Source organism: Psittacula echo, assembly GCF_963264785.1.
Source record: "Psittacula echo genome assembly, chromosome: 1".
NCBI classification, from domain to species: domain Eukaryota; kingdom Metazoa; phylum Chordata; class Aves; order Psittaciformes; family Psittacidae; genus Psittacula; species Psittacula echo.
Window position 1 is genome coordinate 113,466,396 of NC_137735.1, and position 16,465 is coordinate 113,482,860.

Consider the following 16,465-nt stretch of genomic DNA (forward strand, 5'->3'; position numbering starts at 1 on the left):
AAACACCATCAGTGAAGCGAAGAGCTGCTGGGCAGCTAACTTTTAAGGCATCAAAATTAATAGATGTTCATAGTTTTGCCAGATCTCCTCTGTGAAGTCCCATTATACAGGAATCTCCCTGTGTTTTGAACTGCAGGAAGTGCATTTCCAGCCGCACTGATCTTGGCACAAGGCCACTTTTTTTCCTGCAAGCTCTAAATAAGAACTCTTTTCCTGGTCAAACTACCACTTTCACCTTCAACTCCACCAATTCCCAGCACAGAGGGAGCAGCACAACCACTCCACCCTGTTGTACAAACTTACTTATCTTTTGTTATCCAATGCACTGTACAGTTGTGTTTCATCGTATATTTACTGTTTGATTGTATATACTGGCAGTGTCCATTAAGCAATACTAGTGAGGATGGCAATACCAGTGAGGATGCACCATTGCAAGGCTCAAAGGAAAGGAGTACTGAATTCTTCCATTCCTTTTTTGAAGGTACACTCCTGTTCGTATTTCTGGATGGATACAGTGCAGTTCTCCAAGCAGTCATCTGAGTCTGTCTATTCTGATACCTTCCATTGACTTTACTCCACTGCATGAATCACCAAACCACCCTCAATATTCCTCTAGGGCTAGTCTGTCTTCCCAGTAGACTTTTATGAGACCACCCTTTGAAAAAGTCCTATACCTCTTAATTTCAGGCCAGCATCTATTCAATGACTCCTCAGACCTGCCATGCCCTTATTTTCAGATGAAAACAAGTCCTACGTATCCAAAAGCCTGGACATCACAGTATGCCTGTTAGGAATGAAGAGTTTAACAGCACCAGCCTCTGGCCAACAAAAGGTTAATGCTGTTATCTGGAATCTAGAAGGAGGTTATGAAACACCACAATGTACATGTCAAAGTAGAAGTTTATGGAGTCCATGTGAAATGCCCCTGCCTGGAACATCCTGCCTTTGGAAATAAGCAAAGCAAGTAGGAAGTCTCTGTGTGCATGCAAATGTCTGTGTACATCATATGCATGTGTACATCATATGCATATGTACATGCATATATTTGTGTATATATAAGAGGATTAGCAATAAATAATGAAACTGTGAGATTTTTCAGGAGAAGGAATTATTCAATTAGGAAAGATGCATGCTTAAGTGGTAATATTGTCATTTACTGGTTATTTATGACAGCCTAATCATTGTGTGAATGGCTTTTAGGAATAAATGAGCAGGAATCCACCTGTCCAAGTTATTAATGATGTGTTAGGAAAGTAAAACATACACACACATATACCCAGTACAGATTCCCTTTAGACTCCTGTGTCTGGCATATCTCTTGCTATCAGTCAAGCTATGTAGCCAGCTCATGTCAGTAGAGGCTGTCTCAGTTTATGCCCCTGGGGGCAGAAGCAACCAACTAAGTGTGAATAGCAACTAATCTAGGAAAAGGCTGGGGACATGGGCGACCAAGTTAAAATCTTCAGACTCAATCCCAGGTCTCCTGTAATCACAAGGGGAGCCTGGTCCATTTGTATCCTGACTCTTCTTTTGGGGTCATTTTCTCTTTTATGCTGAAACTCAAAGCCTTTCCAAGGGCATCTTTCATAATGGATCAACTTATAACGCCACCCTGAGATGCAAACCTGAACTGTCCCTGATCATGCCTCCATGACCACGGAGCTTCTTGCACTCCTTAGGTGTTCCCACCTAATTGCGGTTGGAGTGACACCAGCATGCTAGCTTCCAAGGCCCTACTGGTTGATATAAGTGTGGCAAGCGCCTGCCAAGTGCAATTCCCCAGAAATCTGCATAGTGACAAATCTGCACATGCTGGCAGATTCATCCGCTGCCAGTGGATACAGGCAAGTTTGGTGTCTGAGGGTCCCCCCAGCAACTTTACCCATCTGCAGTGCAGGCACTGCTACATGAGCTTCCTTTGCATTCAGAGGGCACCTCTTAAAAATCCAGTGCATCTTGAAATAGGAGTCCCACAATGGGCTGGATAAACCAAGTCCTTATCCTTACCCGAACTATGAAACAACCAAGAGTGACTGGCACAGATGAAGATGTCTAAAGTTGAGTGAGAGGAGTCCCTTCATGGGGGGCTGTGCACACATAACCCAGGGAGGTGCAGACTCGGTGAGTGACATCAAGGCCCTCGCTGGGAGGTCAGGTCCATCCACAGTGCTCTTGCAAACCTGTGGCACTGAGCCCCAGTTACTGGAGCTGGGGACAGGTGGAGTTAGAGGGAACTCAGGGTTATGTAGCATGTATGTATGTGGTATAGAAACAGCATGACACGAAGACCTTGCACCAAAACACCCTGGAATCAGCTTTCTGGAGAGCGGTTTGTTTCCACAGAGCTAGCCCTGGTTGCCTTGCGTGAAGGATGGACTAGCAAGAGAGCTAAGCAAGTGACTCGTAATGAGTAATCTAGTCAGTAACTCTATGTTCTTCTGTCTGCAGAACCTTCTGCAAGCAGAGGATCATCCATGGTCACTGACTTGAAGTTAGTACTTGCACATTCAGTAGTGGAAATTTGGCTTCTGCAGAGCTCTGCACTGTTCACGAGCGGACCTAGGTGAGCCCAGTGCTTTTAGTCTTGCCCTGTGCAAACACTACTTCCCATGAGAAGCAGGATCTCCTTATGTAAGTGCAACCAATGCAACACACTACAATGGACTTGAGGTATACAACAAAGCTTACCTGCAAGAATGTTTGATTAAAATGTAACAAGGGAATAAACATGACCAAAGCAAATCCTCTTAAAGTCAGGAATACTTACTTTCTATTTTTTTACCAGAATCTCTATGGCACAGAAAGAAACTGAATACAGAGTCCTAGATGGAGAATTACCCATGTACTTCACCTACCCCTCCCACATCTCTCAGTTGCCTTTTCTCCTCCAAAGGACCTGCGATATAAAAGACAGATGGGGCACTGAGGCACACATCTACATTCTGGTTGGCAGTTCCTCATGTATGCAACAGCAAGCGTCCCAGGGAAATTGCATAGGCTGCAGGCAGACATCAACACCCACTCGGCTGCTGCAACACAAGCTTCCCCAGCTCTTTTCTGGCAAGACCCCTGCAGTCACCCAGCTCTCCCAGAAAGTGTCCCCTGACCCAGCCCCTTCTTCTTTCCTCTTGTCTGTTCATCCAACCTCACCACAGCCCCCCTGAGTACGCATCCTGGATCCCACTGCTGCCAGATGAGCATGTCAGTTCTAGGCAATGAGTGCTTCTCCATGCAGGGTTGATCCTGCCCACAATGCCCAGCCCCTCCATGAGCCAAACCGTGGGGAACCCTGTGATCAAAACCCCACAACGCAGAATGCCATGTAGCCTTCTCTGATTACCCTTGTATCTCATCTATCTGTTCTCCTCCAGGGACTCTCCTGCAGACAGCCTCACATCACGAGATGCAAGAAAAGCGCTTGTTCTTTGGGGCTTGTGCTTTTGGTGTCAAAGCTGCACAAAACTGCAGACCTGACAAGGGCTGTGCCAAAACCAGGAGGGTGGTATGAGGGTGTAGGCCTGGCCAGGATGGAAAAAAAACACCTACAAGGGGTTTAAGGAGTAATCTCAATAGTGCCATGGTCCCATGTTTATGTCCATACACCTCTGCTTGGCTGCCTGTGCCTGAGGAAGGGGCATACTGCCTTCTCTGGCCAGGTGCACCAGCATGAGGGGAAGCAGGGCACGGGGATGGGGACAAGGTATCCACAGGTGATGTGCTGGGAAAGTGGAAACCACCAGCCAAGACCCTGGAGCTGGGAGAGCTGCAGCCCCTTGGCCACGCCAGCTCCCCTGCTAGCTACCCCTTCCTTCTTGCCTTCCCTGCAAGGAAAGGGCTTGCTGAGCTGGGGCATGAACTGCTTCTTTCCTGAGCCCATGGTCACCCCCTGCACACACAGCTCGGTGCTTGGCTCCCCAGGTCTGCGCAGACAGCCACCACCAGAAAGCAGGGAGCGGGAAACAGAGTTGGAATCCCACCTTGGCAGGATATTGATTTTGCAATAATAAGCCCCTTTGTCTCCCTCAGCCCCAGGAAAATCTCTTAAGAGCATTAGCAAATGAATAATCCATGTCATCTACTCAGCATTTTGAGCACAAGCTCAAGCACAGTTATTGTGTCCTCAGGGTTTTGCTGATCCCGTTCATTTCCCGGCACATATGACAAGACTTAACCACCACTGGCCCTGTGCTGAAGGCCATGCTTGCAGCACGTGCTTGGTCCACAGCTATGTAGCATTGGGACACATGCAGCAGTGGGGAGGGGGACAGGGCACTGCCTTTGGCTCTTCCCACTGTCCTCCAGCCACAAGCAGCGGTAAGGCCAGCTCTTAAACCCAGCAGGAGTTATATGGGCACCAGTTTCACCTCAGCAGAGGGGTCAGTTCAGGGTTGGTCCCATGCGATCAGGTGGGTGCATCCCCAGTGCCCATAGGGTTGCCTGCACCCCAGCTCCTCGCTGCCAGGAGATGGCTGTGTTTGCAGCCAGGGCATGCCCCACGGCCAGCTCCTTAGCTGTCAGCATCACACTCTCACACAGCTCAGCCTGCCTCAGAGCTTACCTTCATCGCACAAACAGCAAAATCCCTGCAGTCAGAAGGGGAAGTGAAAACAACAGCAATATTCACAGAGCTGGGGAGGACCCTCTCTCCTTGGCCCACTCTCTAAGGGAAGCCAAGGAAATCTCACTGTTTAAGAAGGATTAACCAGAGAAGAGAAGAAATTAAAGTAATTTCTGAGCAAGATCATTCTGAGTTATGGGAGGTTGAAACAGATTTTCCTGGGAAAACAAGTAAATCCCCTGGAGAGAAGCCCAGAGAGGTACTAGCACAGCCAAAACCAAAAGAGAGTGTCTGAGAGACAGATGGACAGACAGAGAGAATTAAGGCATTCTCAGGTCCAAAGGCCCATGAGGGTGATGAAAAACATCTCTGCAAGTGCAAGGAGGGCTGGAGCCTTGGCTTTACCAGAGGGGTAAAGGAGACCCACAGGGTGAAGGGAGCTGCCAGGGGTGCAAGGAGGGAAGAAGATAGCCTTAGGAGGGGATGCTCCAAGAACCACCACAAAGCACTGCTCATCACGCAAGTGGTGGACTGGCCACTGGCTTCAGCACAGAGGCACTGCCTGCTCCAAAACATCTTGGTCTCAAGGGCTTGGGCAATGCACGGCACCTTGCCTCTTCCTGGGTGCACACAGGGACTAGGCAGATAGGTGCAGGTAAGAGCAATCCACAGCCCAGGAGGCAAGAGGTGGTCGCTACCACAGCACCTCTATCTATAAAACATTATAAAACATCAGGGCCTGAAGAGACAAGCAGAGAGATGCTGGACAGAGGGAACCCCAAGGAAAAAGAAAACAGATTTCTCTCTGGTTCCCACAGTGGCAAAGCTGGCAGACTCGCTGCTATGAAACCTTTCTGATTCCTATGGCTTATATCCCACTCCACTGCTGTTTACAGAAAACCAGCCCTAGGCTCTGTCAGGAGGGAAGATGAGCATGGGAGAGTCTCAGCAGTGAGCCTGAATGTGGATTTTGGCAGATAGAGGAGGAGGAGGGTGCCTGATTTGAAGCTGCAGCAGCCGGGGAGATGGTGAAAGCCAGTCCCTGCAGGAGGGATCTGTAAAAGGTGGATTCCAAGCACTTGCTGCTTCTCACTCGCCTTCCCATGCCCGGTTTCACTGCAGAGCTTCTCAGCCAAGCAGCCAGAGCCAGGCTGGCAGTGCCAGGAGAAGGGATGTGGGGTTTGTGCCGACACAGAGAAGAAGCAAGCCCTGGGGGAAAAGCAGCTGCTAGCTTTGCTGCTCAAGGCTTAATGCCCTAAGAGCCCAGCTGACTCCTGCTCAGAAGCAAAGGGAAAACCGCAGGCACTCTGGACGGGCCGAGCACCCGATGATGCTGCGTTTCCTCAAACCATGATGGGACAAAGGCTCAGAAAATGCATTGCCCTTTGCCTGCTGCCCTGGAGCTGCCTGAGCTTTGCCTGGAGTGATGCTGTTGGGCCCAGGACTGCCTCACCCGGGGCAGGACACATCAGAAAGGGGCTGCCCAGAGACATTGCCAACGGGACCTACTTGCACAGCAACATCTCAGGTACTTGAGTGAGTGATCGCCCATCTCTCCCTCTGCCGGGCTGCCCCACTGTGCAGGCAGACAGGGTGAAAGGCGGGGGATGCCTTGATGATGGCATTGGGGTGCTTCTCCTGGTGGGCATGGAGGCACACCGAGGGGGCTGCAGGGCTTTGTGTGGTCCCCACGGCCACAGCAGCTTCTGTAGTCTGCGAGAAGTGTATCATGTCAGAGGAAAAGTCACTGGTCACAGGGAGAAAATTTAACACTCGATTGTCTTCCTTGGAGAGTAAACTCCTCCTCCATGTTAGCCTCTATACGTATCATGATGGACCAGCTCCTCTCTGCCCACTGAACACATCCTTGTCCCCAAAAGATGAGCTGGGACCCTTGGGTAGAAATAAGGATGAACATTCTTTACAAGCACAGATGATCTCCAAGTGCTTGCGGTGATTATTTTTCCTTAATGCACTTGCTAGAGCAGAGCACACACTGTTTCCCGGCAAGCGGGACATGGCACTGGGGCTGCTGTTGTGTGACCACCTGCTGAGTGCAGGCAGAGGCACGGAGCAGCCCATGCCACACTACCAAAACCTTCACCTTCTTAAACCTTTATGAACTATACGTAATTTCCAAAATGCTTGTTGGGAACAGTCCCTGGACCATCCTATGTCCAAACTGCAGCAAGGAATTGTTGGGGAAGGTGCTACCCAGTGTCAGACAATTTAACTGTGCAACAGATCCAGTCCAGGCATCTGGGCAGCCTCCTTGGCACTGCTGAATTTACTCATATAGACATCTCCACTACCTGTTAACAGCATCGCTAACCTAGGGAAAGGCTGATCTTACTTAACCTGGTTTGTTTCTTGTCAGCCTCTCTGGAAGAGAAGCCTACATTGACTCAACAAACACAGAGGCAAGCCAAACCTCTCTCACACATTAGTTTTACTGCTGCACTCAGAATTTCGCTCAGAAGTTCCCTCTAAGCTAGATAAAGCACGTTTCTGCCTGCAAGTTCTAAGCTTAGCTTAACTAGAGCTGATCAGAGTATTTTCCTTTAATTCAGGATACTGGTACCTGTGATATCTGTTACACAAGAATGGACTCACCCACGTTTTCTTGGCATGTGTTAGTACATCCAGGAATTTTCTGCAAGCACACAATCAGACTGGCATCCCTCTTGGAGCCTGTCTCACCCCTGGCTCTTGCCAGATACTAACAGAAACAAACAGCACTAAAGATGCAAAGGGTGCAATGCAAAAAGGATGATCAAAGCAGGGTAACCAAGTAGCTCTGAATAGCCGCGGGTAACAAATTAGGAAAAAAAATGAAGGCTGGGATGGAAAAAGTATCTTCCTATGACATAGAACAGGGTTTCATTGCTTTGAGTTCCAGCCAACAATATTCTCACAGAATACTGGGGTACTTAAAAGATGCCTGTCCTCTTCCTTTCCCTCCTAGGAGTAGCTCTCTGCACACTCTCCCCATCTTGTACCTTTCCAGTCCCACTTCTGTTCAGTAGCTGCTCACATTGCAGAGTTTGCAACTAGAAGACTTGTTTTCCAGATAAAGCCGCCAGACTTCCCTACATTTTTCCTTTAGGATTGCACACACACATAACAAATAAATTAGAGACTTGTAGGACCCGCAGGAGTGACACAGGGTCCAGAAGCATTTTCAGGAGCATGACCAGCAGGGGCTTTGTCATCACCTGCACTTGATGTCCTCCCTTCTCCCCAGCACCGTGCATGGCACTCGTCCCACCACGCTATGGATTCTACTACGTGGACAGAGGCTCGGGCGTCTCCCTGGGCTCGGTGCTCGTGTACTGGTGCCAGGATGGGTACCAGCTGGTGGGCAGCCAAAGGCTGTCCTGCCTCCGCCGGGACAGCGCTTCTTCCTGGAGCCACCCTCCGCCCCGATGCCAGGGTAAGGAGCTGCTCGCAGGGTCTCAGGGGGGTGCAGGTGATCACCACCCCATCACTAACGTGGGAGGGGAGGCACAGGACCTCACACAGGGGTATCCTCGCTCTGGCCAAGCCAGGGAGGGCAGGGGGAGGAGCTGGGGTGCTCCTGCCACCCTGAAAGGGGACAGCAGAGATCCAGCTTGTCCCATTCGGTGGTTGTCCAGCACGGGTGATGTGCCGTGATTCAGCGGGGTCCCTGCAGCAGCGCTTCATGAGCTGCATAAAGTGAGGGGTTGCCAGAGGGTGAATTCACCTGGCAACAGCACAGCAAATGATCAGGCTTCCTCTCACTCCCAGTAACTAGTACAGACAGCACTGAGCTGGTGCCTGCCGCCAGCTGATACCTGACTCCGGGTGCCAGGCACAGGGACTACAGGGCACAGCTAAAACTTTCAACAGGAGGAAAGCTGGACTTTGAATTAACCCAGCACATTCGGCTTACGAAAGCACATACAGAACAAACCTCGGTTGCAAGTGGCCCTCACATTTGTTGTGGTACCAGCTCACTGAGAACAAACGGCTTCACGTTGAAGGAACAAAGCTTATTGCTTTAAAAGCTTTCTCTCACACACTGCGTACTGTGTGTACACATTAAATAACTTCAGGAAACGTATATATTTTTGCAGCCCAAGTTGTAAATGCTACATAGCTTGTGCATGAATTGTATTGCTCACGCTGGGAATCAGACCAGGGACTCTTTCAGAAACATTTGACGGGCAAACCTGTGGTGCAAGAGCTGGCTAAAAAGAGTTGGAAATGGAAAAAGTCTGCCTTTTACTGCTTCCCTCTCACTTGCTCAAGAAATATCATCTCTGTCATTTGCTCAAAACATGCAAATCCATTTTAAACAGGTAGCATCTCAAAATTAGAAACCAAAGTACTTCAACCACAGGACATCCGCACAGGTGCTTCAACTCAGAAGCACTCCAGGCAGCTCGCCCTTTAAAGATGAGAACAGAAATGAAGCAATTCATCTCAATTCAGAGCTGTAAAACCTGGTGATACACAATCAGTCGCTGTCTGTCGCTCATAAAAGTAAGCATTGCAAAATAAAAGCAATGAACTTTGTTGCAATGAGTTACAGATGCTTCTGTAGTAAAATACCCCTAATGCACAGCAGCAATATTTGCCTTCTCAGCTCTAAACAGAGGCTGCAGTTTGTGCACTACTGAATGCTGAAGCAACTTAGGGGAACCGAAAAACCCTCGAAACGTTAAATCACAGGCTGGGTTCCCCAGAATAGAAGGCTTTTAAGACAACTTTAAGGGAAAAATCCCCATGCGCTTTTCCCCCTTAAAACAAAAAGCAAATCTCTGTAGTTTCAGATGTCTTAGTTTGGTTATTTTGCAACGATTGTAAGGTTGGGGATTGTTAATGTATTTTTTTTACTTCGAAAACCAAAACGTGCAATTTTTGCAGACATTAGTGAATTCTTTCATATTATTTTGCTCTTGGGATGAGAGCCACTTCCTTAAGTTTAGATATCGGCAATGCAAACATCATTTAGGCTTCCTTTATGGTTTGATCAAGATGAAATTCATCTGCTCTTTCCAACACTGGTCTTACAGCGGGTACAGGTCACACACTCAGATGGCCCATACACCATCCAAGAAAATTCTGGCACAGGCTGCCCAAAGAAGCTGTGGCTGCCCCATCCCTGGCAGTGTTCAAGGCCAGGCTGGACGGGCCTTGGAGCAACCTGGTCTAGTGGAAGGTGTCCCTGCCTGTGGCAGGGGGTTGGGACTGGATGAACTTCTAGATCCCTTCCAACCCAAACCATTCTATGATTCTATAATTACACTCATCAAAGTTCCCAATTTATCATTTTTTTTTAAATTTCACAAGCCCGTTTTTCTCTCAAATACTCATGCTTCCTTAATACTATTCCCCTTTCCCCCCTTTTCCACTTTTGTTCCCTTTTAACTTTGTGCTTATCTTTTTTTCTTCACTTTTCTTCCCATTTCCAATTTTCCCCTTTCCACTCTTTTGACTCTTTTCCTGACTTTTCCCCCTTTCCCACTCTTATTCTTCTTTTTCTCCTTTTCCCTCTTTTCCACTTCTGCCCTTTTTTTCCCTTTTCCACTTCTCCCCTCTTTTCCCCTTTTCCACTCTTTTTCCCTTTCCCACACTCTTCCCCTTCTCCACTTTATTTCCCTCTTTCAACTTTTTCCCTATCCCCCTCCCCACGCAACAGACAATCAAAAATACACATTCCATTAAAAAAACCAACCAACCAATAGCAAGGCTACCACCATTTCTTTTTCATTGTGTTTCACTCCTCCTCCCTTTGCGCTTCTCCCAGGCTGCACCCAACATCTCACATTTTCTCTTCCATGTGACTATTTCAGTTCAATTACCTGAAGAAAATATTAACTGTTAATGTGATTTTGGGGATTCCCCCTCACACACACCCCCCCCTTAATTTTTGTCTTTACAGAGCCATCTTTAAATGCTTCTTCCTAAAAATGATGCCCTGAATTGTAATTATAAGGGGGAGCTGGGCTGGGGCAGGGGGATGCGCAATGCCTGCATCGGCCCTGCTCCCATGGGCCCATCCTGATCTCTCCCCGCAGCCGCCCTGCAGCCCACAGGCACTGGCTCCCGCGCTGCGGTGGCCGCGTCGCTGCTCAGTGGAGCTGTTATCCTGGCACTATCCCTCTCCTTCGCCATCTGCTGCTGGCGGGACAGGGCGAGGAGGAGGCGTGGGGGGTGAGTACAAAAGCGGGGTAACGGGGGGTCACATCTGAAACCAGCTGCAGCTTCGCATGGTCATGGCTCCAAAGCGATGGCGTGTTTGGCACTGATGGCGAAGATGGGTTTTGGAAGGGGTAGTGGCCCCAGGGATGAGGGATGTGGTGGGTGACTGCAGACAGGTGTCCTGCAAGGGATGCTGTTAGCTTGGTGATTGACAAAAAGCTCTCCAGAACAGAGGAAGGGAACAGACACAAAGAAGATAGTGAGTGGAACAGCCCTGCCACGTTGTGTGCACAGCCCAAGGTGGGGAAATTTTGTGTACAGTTCTGGTGTCCTCAACATAAAGAGGACATGGAACTGTTGGAACAAGTCCAGAGGAGGCCACGAGGATGATCAGGGGACTGGAGCACCTCCCATATGAAGACAGGCTGAGAAAGTTGGGGCTGTTCAGCCTGGAGAAGAGAAGGCTGCGTGGAGACCTCATAGCAGCCTTCCAGTATCTGAAGGGGGCCTACAAGGATGCTGGGGAGGGACTCTTCATCAGGGACTGTAGTGACAGGACAAGGGGTAGCAAGTTAAAACTGAAACAGGGTAAGTTTAGATTGGATCTAAGGAAGAAATTCTTTACTGAGAGGGTGGTGAGGCACTGGAATGGGTTGCCCAGGGAGGTTGTGAATGCTCCGTCCCTGGCGGTGTTCAAGGCCAGGTTGGATGAGGCCTTGGGTGGCATGGTTTAGTGTGGGGTGTCCCTGCCCATGGCAGGGGGGTTGGAACCAGATGATCTTAAGGTCCTTTCCAACCCTAACTATTCTATGATTCTAAATAAGGAGCATCCTCCTCTGGGAAGCACTGGGAGAGAAGCAGGTGGGCAGCAGGGCCACCAGCCAGGACCATTCTCACAGAGCAGCAGCACTGCCCTGTTTTCCCACCCTAAGGTCCAGGAGGACTCCTTGGTTTTGCCAATGATGGTGTCCTGAACAAGTGATGGCAGCAAAAGGTACCATGCAGGAGCCTACCTGGGGATGTGGCTTTAACTGAGAGCCTAACTCCTTACTGTAAGTGCACAAGAACAATGAGTAAAAAACCCTGCAAGAGACAATGTCTCAATCTCCCAGCAGGCACCAGCCAGACTTCTCCCCACTGTCCTGTTCTTCCCCGGTCTGGCTGGTGCCCCACCAGCACCCCTTTTTCGCAGGGCTGAAACAGCTTTGGTGTTTTCCTCTGGGAGCAGAGGAAGGAGGTCAAAACCATGGGATAACAACTCTGGTTTAGGATGCAAGCATGCCAAATCTGTCTGGGGGTGTAAATGAAAACAACCGGCCCCCAACGTGCGAAGAAAGAACCTGCATCTCTCTCCACCTTGCAGGCAGCAGCAGCACAGGAGGAAAGCCAGAGGAGGATGGAGACATGACCACTCCACTCCCGAGAGGGCAAGGAAGGCTTTTGGGAGACTGAAACACTACCACCGGCGTGATTACCACCTTTCGGCCCTTTCCAGCTCTGTGTTCCCGGGGGCACTGGCAGGCTGCAATAACCTGGCTTTCCAAAGGTACCGCTCAGCCCTGGTGCTGGTACTGCCCCCCAGCTCCTCACACGGGGCCAAGAGCTGCTCCCAGTCTCCCTGGAGGCAGGAGCTGTCAGGCATAAAAGCCCACATCTCTTGGGCAGTCACTCCCCTGCCTCACCCTCCCATGCGCTCCCCACCTAGCACCTAACAGCAATGAAACCCTTGCATATGCTCTTTTCAAGGGAGAGTTGAATCAGAGGACCAGGCTCCCCTCTGCCCTGCCTCAGCATTGCCTGGGTGGGCTGCGGGCTCCCTGCAACGCTGCAGCCCCCTTTCACCTCTCACTCTTGCCTTTACCAGCAGCCCTGAAAGCCTGTCGAAGCTGCCCCTGCGGAGCTGGCACCCTACAGTGCAGGTCCTGCCGCGGCTGGTGTCACCCAGCACCGGCCTGCCCAGCCAGCCACATCACAGCATCCTGCCGCCCGTCCTGCCCAGCCAGGTCTGCAGTCCCAGGGACCTGCTGCCCCTCTAACACAGAAGCCTTGAGGAACGCCAGCTCTTCAACAAGCTCGGGAGGCCGGTTTGAAAATTTAAACTGCTGTTTGACCTTTTTTTGTGTTTCCTTTTTAACACCATCGATTCCTTGGAACTCTGCAGAGCTCAGGGAAAAATCTCCTGAGAGCCAGTTACTGCACCTGGATTTTCACATGGAGAAAATTTGATGTGTTGATGTTGAAAGGCTGTTTTGATATAATCCTTCTATTTCTCACCATGTCAAGAAATGCACATCTCAAACAAGAGTGCCTGGGACAAGCTTCTTAATTCATCATTAAGATACGAGATGCATAAAGTCAAGCTTGAGCAGCTCCAGCTTAACCCACGGGCTCAGCATGTGCAGACTTTCAGGTTTTAAACACAAGGGCCTGATTTTCTGATTTTCCAGCTCTTTCAAAGGCTGGAAGTGAAGACAGCCAGTTATGAGGAACAAGGAATCTATGTCATTACATAATTGGAAGCATTTACAATTCACTGCACTTGAATGTAGGCTGAGATTTAAAGGTGGGGGATTTTTGCTGTTCAGAACTCACCATATCCTCCCATTTCTACAGACAATCTGAGACTTGCAGGAGGCAGTGACAAGTGTGCAAAGAGAGCCAGTCAAGATGAAAATATGAATTTATCTGGGAGTTGTGGCTGCCCCATCCCTGGCAGTGCTCAAGGCCAGGCTGGACGGGGCTTTGAGCAAGCTGGTCTAGTGGAAGCTGTCCCTGCCTGTCCATGGCAGGGGGTTAGAACTGGATGAGCTTTAAGGTCTGCTCCAACCCAAACCATTCTGCAATTTCTATGACCCAGCACATCTGAAGGGGAAAAAAAAAATAAAACCAAAATAAAGACAAAAGCCCCAAACCAACCCAAACTCAAGCAAACAAAAAAGCAATCACCAAAACTTGAAGGTTTTCATCCCTTCTCCCCTGCATCAGAAATTCACATCAGGTGTATCAGGCGTACAGCAGCACCCAAAGCGCTAGCCCAAGTGCCATTATTTGCATTTAGAAAGCAATGATACTCTTATTTCTGTCCAGGATTTCCTGGATGGAAATAGAGGAGCATGATCCAGGCAGCACATGCAGAGCCTGGCCAAGGAGCTTCAGGGCAGCTCAGCCCCCATTTGCACCACAGGACAGACCTCTGCCTGTGCAGCACGACCGACACAGTGTGGGCACAAGGGACTTGTCGAGTAACACAGCATCATGTGCGCAGGGAGATGCTGTTCGTACCTCTGGAGGCATTACAGCGTTAGAAGAGGTGCCAGCAGCCCCAGGAGCTGCTGCGTGCATGGGGCAGCAAATGAGAATGAGCACCCAGGATGTGAACCCCAGCATCACCTGCCATCCGGTGCTCAAGGATGCAAACTGCGATACTCAAACCTGCTACAAAGGTGAGGCGTTTGTCTGCCGACTACATTTCTATCCATATTTGCATCATGTTTCAAGGAAAAAAAAAGCCTTAGAAGATACAAGGTAGTACATTCTTGTGATAAGGCAAAACCTACTGGTGGACATGTGGTAACCACTGCCACTTCTCCCCGGAGAAAGGGCTAGAGACATTGTTTTTTCTATTTCTAATAATAATAATAAAGGAAGCTCTCCCCATTCCGCCTCCTATGTCTTTTTTTCATATCAGCAATCTATGGGAAGTCTGGTCTGGGGGCTGGGTTTCAAGGGGGAGGGAGCAGATGGCAAAGCTTTTACAGATTCCTAGCAAAAGACAACGATGCCCACAGCAGCCACTTACCAGCAACAGCACCACGAGAAGGAAAAACCTTTCCATTCTCCTAAGACAACTGAAGCTGTAGAAAGGACAGGAAAACCAAGTCCTGCTCCGCGCTTCCCTTCAGCTCACATCCTAACCTTACCCTTCTGTCCTCCCTCTTTTTCTAGCTGAGTCTAACACACAGGGAGGGGAATGATCCTGCTTCAAGGTAAGATGTTCTTTGGTCCCCTCCCAGCTGCTCACGAGAATGCCCAGACAACCTGTGGGAATGGTGCTCTGCATGCAGAGATGCCATCCGTGGATGCAGACACAAGCCCTTGTGGGCGGTCTGGTCTCTTACGACTACGTCGATGCCATACCCACAGACCACTATTCCACTTCTGTCTCACCGAAACAGGTTTCATTGCCAGGAATTCAGCCCAGGATCGGCCCTGGGAACAGCACTGCCCAATGTCTCATTCATGGAGACAGAAGCCATCTTTTGGCTTAGAGACAAAATCAGGGAAGAAACAAAGGGAAACTGATAATGGGAATGAGACTTTTCCTGCTCTGTTCCTCCCCCTTGTTATGCTTTAAGGAATAAATAAAACCTCACTGTGATTTCCCCTCTTTCCAAGGAGATTTCTTATTAAAAAAAAAAAAAAAAAAAAAAAAAAAGAATCATCTGGGACACAGAATTTGAGTGAAGCTTTAGAACCAAAAGTGGGATTTTTTTTGCTACATGAGATGAGGCTGACACCTGCTCTCACTGCAAACTGAAACGACACACACTTTAAACACAGAAATCGTTGCCAAACATGTCCGGAAAGGTGCTGATTTTGAAATATCAGAACAAAAAGTTACCGTTTTCCATAAAACACCTGGCCCCACGGCTTCACACACAGTGCCAGCTGTCAACTCCAAACAAGCATTTTATACAACTGATATTTAAAAAATATTTACTTGACAAAACCGAGAAGTTTCCCTGCTGTAACGTTCTCCTGACTTCTTGAGGAGTTTTTTGGGATACAAACTTCAGCTTCCTACCCCAAAAACTTGATCCCAAAACCTTGTCAGACATAGCCATGTTCCTCCACCAGGGAGGAACACAGCCAGGTCTTCCTCGAAAGTTATCTCAAGCTTGCAGGAGGCTGAAACCAACAGAAGAAAGGTGGGTTAAGGGCAGGAACCAACTCTACCACAGTTTCCCTATGTCATCCTTAGTTCCTTCTCCTCTCGGACCAGCCTGTCAAAGAGCAGAGTGAAGGTTGTGAAGAGCCACACTCAGCTTCAGCCTGGGAAGGCACCATGAGGAAGGCACCAAGCAGACTGTTTGTGTTTATCTGGCAAAGAGGAAGGAGAAGGAAGGTAACCATGTAGAAGCTTTAAGTAATTTGTAAACAGGAAGAAAACAACCTCACAAGTTTATATCCCACACATTCTCACTATGTTACTCAGCAATTCCTGTTAAGAGCCACCATCTACTCAACTGTTCTTCACCAGAGCAGCACATGAGGTGCTGCTCTCCCCACCGGTTCCCTCCCTGCAGACCACCAGAGAAACTCATCTTCTCCAGGACAGGGAAGATGGTTTCCAGCTGTCTCAGATGCTGGCTTCCCCAGAGGGAAGCTGAAGCTCCAAGAAGTTTAGTTATAATGTTTTAGACAACATCAAATGCAATATCCAATTATGCAACACATCATATATCGCATTTCTACTGATTTCTTATTTAAATTGTATACATGCAATATCCAACAGAAAGGTGGGCTCTAGAACCAGAGGAAACCATTTGAAGAGGGACAGAGATAGCTGCAAGGTCAGCTCATTGCAGATTCTGTTCCAGGCAAACCTTACAATCAGTCACTTTCTGCTCAGTGTCTGAACAAAGCACACTCAGTTCTTTATAAAAAACAGGATTTTTGGATTTTAAACTTCAGACTCCACACCGGAAACCTCACTCAGCCTGCAAGCTCAACCAGGAA